Below are 9,285 nucleotides of genomic sequence, written 5' to 3' on the forward strand. Positions count from 1 at the left end.
GTGGGTGTAGCAAATGCTCTCAGGGCCTGAGCACCTTTGATGGCCGGGTTTGCCCTCATGTGTACACAGTATATACACGTGCTTATGGCTGTCATTGTAGACTTTCATAAAGTCTATAATGTCTTCAGATTTTTGATACGTTTAAAATAATTTTTGAAAAACACGTAAACCTGTGTTATATATTATTTTTCATTGTTTTTAGCAGGAGAGTTAATTGGACTAATCCAGACTGGTGTTTCTGGAAACCAGAAGCCACTCTAACTTCAAAATATTTTTATGTGTTTCTTTTACTAAAGGAAATGAGACACATAAACAGACATAAAGAATGTGTGAACTTTGAACGAGGCAGACATAGCATAGAGAAGAAGACTGTCTTCTGTAGAGTCTTGGAAATGAGAGCAAAAATCCAAAGATGAAAATGTGGGCACAAGAAGAGTGCGCCACAAATGCGAAAGCAAGAGACGTGGGTCTGGGCACAGTCAGGGAGGCCACGTGGTGAAGCCGCAGTCCTGAGAGCCATGGCTGAGAGCTCACGGGGCAGGTGAGGCTCCTGAGCGTGGACGCCTTCTGACTTGGCGCTGTCATGGCCACGGCCTCCTCACCGACCTGATGTGAATTCACCACCCATTACTGCCTGCCCCTGCTCATCAGAGTCGGGGGCCTGGTTTCCCTGCACCTGCCCTCACAGACCTCACCCTCTGATTTTGTGGTCCTGGCCCCGTGGTTGGTTTCTTACCTAAAATGAAAGCCCTGGTGCCAACCGATTTGATTCCCAGTGGCCCCTCCTGTGACAACCGATGGCGCCAATCACCAGGACCCTGAGAGAAGCAGAGAAGCAGCTTTGTGAGCGAGAAAGCTGAGTGAGATTCGAAGCACACAGAGTTTGCACGGCTGAAAGTTTGAGTAAGCCATTAGGGCTGTAAGTCCAGAACTCTTGAAACACTTGAACACTTGAAACTTGAACGCTTGAAATGAGAGAAAAGATTTAAGAGTAATTAGATTACACACCTGGTAACTGAAACCTTGAGAAGCCTTTACTGAATCATGTGGAGTAAGACTGATGAGCCCAGAATGAATCTGGAGATCGATCATCAATACCCAATGGTGTCAAAACCCCTTCCTTGCCCCACCGACCTGCCACACATCACGTGACCATAAGACATGCACAAGTGAAGCTGTCTCCAGATTTTCTATCGCAGCGATCGGCTCACCTGTCTCCACGTACCGCCCTGTGCGGCTGTGCACCTTCACGACGCGACTTGACACTCCACACACCGAGTCGCCCCCCTCGCTCAAGGACAGCCTGGCTCCCATGGCACTCTGCGATTCCTGCACATCCCAGGGGGCTCATCAGTCACGCTGAAAATCAGAACGAACGAAAAATCTGTTGGAAGTGCGACTGAGGCTCCATGAAATCACTAAGTCAGTTTGGGAGGGACTTACATTACAGCGCAGAGTCTAGTCAGTCATGGACGGTCCTTAGGTCCTCTCCTTGGATTCCAGAAACTTCTCAGGATGAGGTCCTGCCATTTTCTCTGGAGAAGCTCTTTTGCTAGATCTTTCTGAGTCTTTGACATTTTAAAAAAAATTTTTTTTGTATTTTATTTATTTCTGAGAGAGAGAGAAAGACACGACATGAGCAGGGGAGGGTCAGAGAGAGAGAGGGAGATACAGACTCTGAAATAGACTCCAGGCTCTGAGCTGGCAGTCAGCACAGAGCCCGACGCGGGGCTCGAACCCACGAACCGTGAGATCATGACCCGAGCCAAAGTCGGACGCTTAACCGACTGAGCCCCCCAGGCACCCCATCCTTCATGTCTTTTTAGTCCTGATTGCACCGGCCAAGGCCTCTGAGGTGACATGAGCTGACACTCATCTGGTTTTTAGCTCTCAGGCCTATTTGCTACATTTCTCCATTGGATCCGGTGTTTGCTGCAGGCCGTCTTGCTATCTTGTATCAGACTAAATAGGTTTCTGATTAGTCTCAGTTTGCTAAGAGTTGCTTTTTAAATAGGAGTGTATGTTCAACTTTATCAAATGCTTTTTGTAAGTCTACTGAGGTAGCCATGTTATTTTTCTCATTTAATGCGTCAATATGATGAACTATTTTGATTGATCTTCTAATGCTAATCTCTTCCTGGAATACATCTGTCTTGGTGATGAGGTGTCTTTCCTTCTTGTTTTACTGATTTCGGTTCCCCGATATTTTGTCCAGGATGCCTACATCCAGGCTCCGGAACCACACTGGCATGCACTTCTCATTTCCGGGGAAGCCGTCTTCTGGTTTCTATGCCAAGGTTGTGCCAGGCTTGTGCAGCAGGTTGGGGCTGTTTCTTCTCTTTCCGTTTCCTGAAATCATTTGTGTAAGATCAGTGTTGGTATTCCCGAAAGGCTTCTGAGAACCCACCAAGGTCAAGGCCGCTCAGTGGAGCACAGCCTGGCCAGTGGCTCTCAGGGCAGCCTGTCTCCCCTGACCTCCCTCCGCTCGGCTCGGCACTGAGGCATCTCCCCCAGCAGCCCCAGGCCTTCAGCAGGAGCGAGTCCACCTTGACACGCACATGCCCCTGACAGGACGTCCCCCCCAGGTGGAGACGCAGCGACAGGGCCACGGGACCGAAATGGCTCTGGCATCCCGTAGCGTTCGGTTTTCACCCAGTAACCGACCCCAGGGTCCCCACTGCTTCAGATCTTTAGCGCATGGTATTTTGTGTCCCTAAATGTGGTCTTTTTCGTTTCCCTTCCCTTCAGCAGGAAAGCTTAGCCAGACACCAGAAGCATCAACTATCCTTCCCCATTTTTCACATCAGATTCCACGTCTGCCAAAGCCAAGCCAGCTCCCTTCCTCCTGGTGCCACGGCAGGAAGTGGGAGGTAACTCTTTTTTTTCTCTGCGCAGTAACCTCAGCAGAGGCTTAGAGGGAGGTCTGTCTTCACACCCGATCACGAATTCCAATCAAATGGGCCACGGCTGGGGGCGGGGGAGCTCATGTTTAAACATCTTGTGAGTTAGCCAATGTCTTCCTGTCCTTTCTTAAATAAATGAATAACAATGGGAACTTTAGTTTCATCTCTGATCTGGGAAAGTCCTATGGTCAATGTCTTCAAGATGCATATCTCAGAGTAATCGAGCCGAGGTGGGAAGCACCAGCAACGTCCGTGACTGCATACTTGCCTGCGCACTTGCAGGAGAAAGAAAACGTTCAGCTATGCCTGGCTTTCATCAAAACGCCAGTGAATTTTATCTACTTTCATTTCTCGGGTTTCCTGTCTATAATATTCACAATTTTTAACATTCCTTAAATAAAGAGAAACAATATGATGATGTCTCTGAATCTCTGTTCCACTTTGCTGTAAGAAACCTGTGTAAATTTAGCGACACTCAGGTATTATTCCTTTTTCCACAACAAAAGAACATGGACTTTCTTCAGTCTGAATCCAAAGTCATAGTTACCTAAAATTTAAAAAAAAAGAGAGAGAGCCAGGAAGGGAATTCTGGAAATAATGCGCAGCGGGTTTTATAAATCGCGGCCCCACAGCTATTAAGGGCTGGTACAGAGTAGATGGACATGCATGTTCTCTGGGTGTATAAGCCACTACGCAGACATTCCTTTATCGGAGGTTATGTCACCAGACGACATCTATATTCGAATTCCCCTTTTTATCGATAATTGTACGTGGTTCTTCCTAACGGCCTGAGCAGACACGCGTCTCCGTGGGGAGGCCCTCAGGCTGTGTGCAGAGCAGAGCTGGTGGGCTGGAGGAGGCTGCCTTGACTGACAAACTGTACTGAGCCTGGAACTAATCTCCCATCTTCCACTAAAGGAGCATAATCACCTTATTACCAAAAAAGGAAAATGCATTTTCAGTGCGGTCAGAGATAAATTTCTTGTAAGTATTTTATTCCTAATACTATTAAATGATGAGATGGCATTTTGTGTAAATAGAAAGAGATGAAGGGGCACCCGGCTGACTCAGGTGGTGGAGTGTGCGGCTCTGATTGTGAGTGTGAGCCCCACACTGTGTGCAGAGATTACTTAAAAATAAAATCTTTAATAAATAAATGAATAAGAAGAGATAAAGACAGAAATACAAACAACTAGCAGGGCTGCTCAGGATCCTGGTTTGTTTACTTTGCACTGGCAGTTCTTAGGGCTAAAGGGCTGCAGAGCTAGGCCGCCACGGGGTGGCCCGTGACAATGCCCAGTAGGCCAGGTGCTCGGGGTCATGATGAAAGACGGGACAGAAATACATACTTGTGTTTGTCAGCAAAAACGGCGTTCCAGGTGGGACGACAGTAACGTATGACAGAAGAAACGCACGTCTCCCAAAATGGTTTTTAAAGTGCTGGGCATTTCTGGGTCACCGGGATGGCTCAGTTGGTTAAGCATCTGATCCCCGAGTGTGAGCCCCGCGTCGGGCTCTGTGCTGACAGCTCGGAGCTGGGAGCTGCTTGGGATTCTGTGTCTCCCTCTCTGTCTGCCTGTCTCCCGCTTCTGCTCTGTCTCTCTCTCCATCAAAAATAAATAAACATTAAAAAAAAAACTTAAAAAGGGGCACCTGGGTGGCTTAGTCGGTTAGGCGTCCGACTTTCGCTCGGGTCATGATCTCGCGGTTCGTGGGTTCGAGCCCCGCGTCGGGCTCTGTGCTGACTGCCAGCTCAGAGCCTGGAGCCTGTTTCAGTCTGTGACTCCCTCTCTCCCTGACGCTCCCCTGCTCACGCTGTCTCTCTCTCTCTCTCCTAGAAATAAATAAAACATTAAAAAAAATTAAAAAAAAAAACTTTAAAAATAAAGGCCTGGACATTTCTATCGGGTCCTTTCTAATGAGTTTAGTAAATATCATTAAATACTCAGACAATCAATGAAATACACAAATACAATATTCCTACTTTAGACCGTCAACATATATTTTTCAAAATAAAACTTAAAAATAATTTTTTTAATATTTTTATTTATTTCTAGGAGAGAGAGAGAGAGCATGAGCAGGGGAGGGTCAGAGAGAGAGGGAGTCACAGACTCTGAAACAGGCTCCAGGCTCTGAGCTGGCAGTCAGCACAGAGCCCAAAGCGGGGCTCAAACCCACGAACCACGAGATCATGACCTAAACGAAAGTCGGAAGCTTAACCGACTAAGCCACCCAGGCGCCCCTTAAAAATAATTTTAAAAAGAAAACGTTTTAAAGATCAACCTTCTCTTCAGGACCCCCGCCTTATGGCGAGTGATATGTCCGGCTCCTGTATTCCAGCCGCGCATGGAGTGATCTGCAACTCGTTACATCCGGGCAGAAGAGGTCACGCCATTCATATGTTTATGTCTATAATTTATACATTTATATAATTGTACAAATTACTTAAAATTTTATAGCAATGCACTACTTTCCTAATAAAATATAAAGATTTTTATATTTTGAGGGAAAAGCAAGCTTGATCTTCTGGGTAAATACTGACATTTAAACATAACCAAGACCAAATAGAGCCTAAACTTATACTGTGAATATTTGTTGAGCTCATTACATGGTTTTGTACAACACATGATTTTAAAAAAAAATTTAGCTTTATTGAGGTTCAGCAGAAATGTGAAAATGTAAGATATTTAGTGTATATCACAATGATTTGCTCCCTATGCATTGTGAAAGGGTCTCCCCATCGAGTTAATAAACACATCCATGGCCTCGCCTGTTTACCTTTTTGTGTGTGAGAGAATTTTAGGTTTTACCCTCTCAGCCAGCTTCAATTACCCAGCACGGTGTTACCAGCCAGCCACCACGTGCTGCACGGGACCCTAGGCCTCACTCATCCTACAGCTGAAAGACTGCACCCTCTCACCAACCTCTGTATTTCCCCCACCCCTGAGCCCCACGACCACTTTTCTACTGTTTCTTTTTTTTTTTTTAACATTTTTTAATGCTTATTTTTGAGAGAGATGAGACAGAGAGACAGAGGGAGAGACAGAGTGGGAGCAGAGGAGGGGTCGAGAGAGAGGGAGACACAGAATGTGAAGCAGCTCCAGGCTCCGAGCTGTCAGCACAGAGCCCGACGCGGGGCTCGAACCCACGAACCGTGAGACCATGACCTGAGCCAAAGTCGGACGCTCAACTGACTGAGCCCCCCAGGCGCCCCCCTAGTACTTTTTCTATAATTTCGCTTTTTTTTTTTTTAGATTCCATAAATGAGTGATAGCGTGCAGGTATCTTTCTCTGTCTCACTTTTTTCACCTAGTGTAACGCCCTCAAGTCCATCACCTCGTGCAAAAGGCAGGATTTCCTTATTCCTTATTGCTGAGTAATTGTATGCATGTGCCACACCCTCCGTATTCACCCCTGATGGACATTTAAATTGCCTCTATTTCTTGGCTATTGTGAATACTGTTTCATTGCACAGGGGAATATAGACCTCTCTTTGAGATCCTGTTTTCATTTCCTTTGGACATGTGCCCAGAAGGGGAATGGCTAGATTGGGTGGTGGTTTTATTTCTGACTCTGTGAGGCACCTCATTACTGTTTTCTGCAGGGGACACACCCCCCTCCACTCCCACCCGCAGGGAAGGAGGGTCCCCTTTTCTCCACATCCTCAGCAACGCTGGTTACTTCCTCCTTCCTGATACGATCACTCTGGCAGGTGTGAGGTGAGAGCTCGCTGCAAGTTCGATCTGCATTTCCCTGATGATGGTGGCGATGCTACATGCGATTTTGTCACTTGCACAGCAATTCACTTTTCCTTCCTTCCATTTCTTTGCTCTTATAAATAAATCCACAGTGAAATCCTTGTATGTTATGTCTTATGTGTATTTCTGGTTGTTTCCTGAAAAGAGAGTTCTGGAAAGGAGGAAGTATTACTTCATGAAACAGATAAGCCTGTGAGTCGTGTGAGCTTATCAAGCATTTACCACTAAAGCCGTGGAGCTCAGCCCTGGGGATGCGGACGTGGAAACGGCGGGGGCCCTGCCGTCCTCGGACCCCCCCCCCCCGCCAGGCCCCGCGAGCTCGGACTCCTCCAGGGCCAGTGACCGCAGGGTCTGGGCTCAGCCAAGCCGGGTCCTGGCCACTCGGTTCACAGCCCAAACCGGCAGCTCACGCTGGGCCCCATTGAGGGCCATTCTTAGAAGAGCCCACTCTTGTCAAACTGGGGATTTGGTCCAATACGGGTGTTTGTGTATTGATGTCGTTTTAAATTTCTAGCCTAATCAAAATTTTGTAGCTGAGATTCTACCTTAATGAAAGCTTTCCATGTAAATCCTTCAGTTAAGTAAAGAAAATTGTTACCCTTTAACAAATTTGTTTTTTAAATCCAGATTCCAGAAGCTTAAAGAAAAACATGCTGGCACGTTGCCCCATGTTTAGAAATCTAGTGCCCGAGGGCGGGGAGGAGGCAGCTCGGGTTCTCCTTCGGAGGCGCCGAGAGGGTGGACGGGCTTGCGGGAGGCGGCGGGCGTGTCACAGCGGACACTCCGCGGAGGGGCCACAGAGGAGCCTTAACTGGGCGCGTGTCAGTGTCCCGGGGCCTTCCTGCTGCCCAGCCCTGGCCACCTTACGGGCTTCACGTCTGCAGCCCTTCCCTCCTGGCCGCGTCTGGGCTTGGCCACAGGGCCCCATCTGGCAAAGCTGCCCACGCGCCCAGCCCCTCCGAGGCCCCAGGGGCTGGTCCCGAGCCCCCTGTCAGGCAGCTGCCACCTGCGGACCTGAATGTCTGCAGTCGGATCCCCGGGAAAGTGTGCGTCTCCCGGAAACATGTGCACATTAACACAACATCCTTGACAGCCCTTTGCTCCAAAGAAAAACGCAAGAGACTGGAGCATGAGGGCCCGTGGCCCCTGGGCTTAGTCCCTGCCGGTGGGTGCCGCCTGCCCCTCGCCGGCCCCTCCCGGGTCCCTGTGTTGCCACAGTGCCTTTGCAGCATGCCCGTCAGCCTTCGTCTCCTCCTGCCGCTGCAGTGGAAACGGTTCTGTATGATCTTCTTGTCAAAAGGGCAAATTTTAACTTACCTTGAAAGAAAAAGCAACATCACACGTGGGAAGGGTGTGCCTGGTAACGCGGCTCTAAGTGTGCACATTAGCCAGGGGCGTTCCCAGGACAAGCATGGAACAGCACTGCGCTTCCGGAAGGCACCTGGAGGAGACAGACCATCCGGCGGGTGGGCCCTGGGGTCGCTCCAAACCCACGAGGCCCCGCGAGCTGCCCGCACAGCTCCGTCTCTCACGGCAGCCACCCCCCCCACTGCAGATGCAGAAGCAAAGGGGGGCCACCGACTCAGCAAGGCACTTGCTCCTGACACCAGAGCTCAGGCAAGACTCGGAGCAGGAAGCCTCTGAAACACAACAGAACCTTCAGAGGGGCCACCGTGGGATGAAAACGTTTGACCGTCTTGGGGCGGGGGGGGGGGGGGGAATCCTAGCAGACGTGCAGAAAACATCTTCAGTTAGAAGCAAAAGAATCCTGGGGCGCCTGGGGGCTCAGCCGGTTAAGCGTCCGACCTCAGCTCAGGTCATGATCTCACGATTCATAAGTTCGAGCCCCGCGCCTGGAGCTGCTTCAGACCCTGTGTCTCCCTCTCTCTCTGACCCTCCGCTGCTCGTGCTGTCTCTCTCTGTCTCAAAAATAAATAAGCGTTAAAAAAAAAAAGCAGCAAAAGAATCCAAAAAGCCACTAGCAAGCCTAACGGTCAAACAAATACACAAACAAAAAGTAGAAGTTTAGAAAGATTAAAAGTTCCCTAAATGAATAAGAAATCAAAGCGAATGCCTGGCCCCGCCGCGCCAGGCAGGACCAGAGAGCCCTGGAGTGCGATGAGTGTGATGTATTATATACTTTCCTGTATTCGAATATGATAAATTCTCAACTTCTCCAAATGGCGGATCGTTTTTATTTACTCTAGAAGCGTCACGTGAGCGCATGTTTGGCCAGAGTGGGTTTTCCAAGCGGACCTGAAGCCCCGCTGAAGGGCTCCGTGTGGGGGTCCGTCCCCAGCCCCGTTGGCTGCGGTGTGCCAGTCAGGAAAGGGCGGCCGAACGTGCCGCTGCCCGGCCGCCGGCACAGTAACCACACAGCTCACGGTGCCACGTCCAGCGATGCGGACACCCGGCTGCTCTGTGGCTATGTGGACTCAAACGCCCGCTCCTGGGCCCGAAGCTGGCTGCGGCTGTCGGACGCGCCCCGTGTCTCCGGAACACCACCCCGGCTTCTCCCCACAAGATCTAGACTCCAGAAGTCCCAAGACGGAGAGAGTGAGCACGTTGGCCGCCACCCCAGCGTGGGAAGGAGGGATCTCCAGGGCACGGACGGGGCTAGGGGG

General features: G+C 49.6%; 1 long non-coding RNA gene across 1 annotated transcript; it reads right to left on the reverse strand.

Annotated features, from left to right (window-relative positions):
• Window positions 1–6,449: 6,449 nt before the first annotated feature.
• Window positions 6,450–8,096, reverse strand: LOC120238048. Its single transcript, XR_005530128.1, has 2 exons — window positions 7,979–8,096; window positions 6,450–6,812 (listed from the first exon to the last, which is right to left on the reverse strand). It is a non-coding gene; the product is annotated as an uncharacterized LOC120238048 (long non-coding RNA).
• Window positions 8,097–9,285: the final 1,189 nt, after the last annotated feature.

Source organism: Hyaena hyaena, unplaced genomic scaffold (genome assembly GCF_003009895.1).
Source record: "Hyaena hyaena isolate Hyena2069 unplaced genomic scaffold, ASM300989v1 scaffold_197, whole genome shotgun sequence".
NCBI lineage: Eukaryota > Metazoa > Chordata > Mammalia > Carnivora > Hyaenidae > Hyaena > Hyaena hyaena.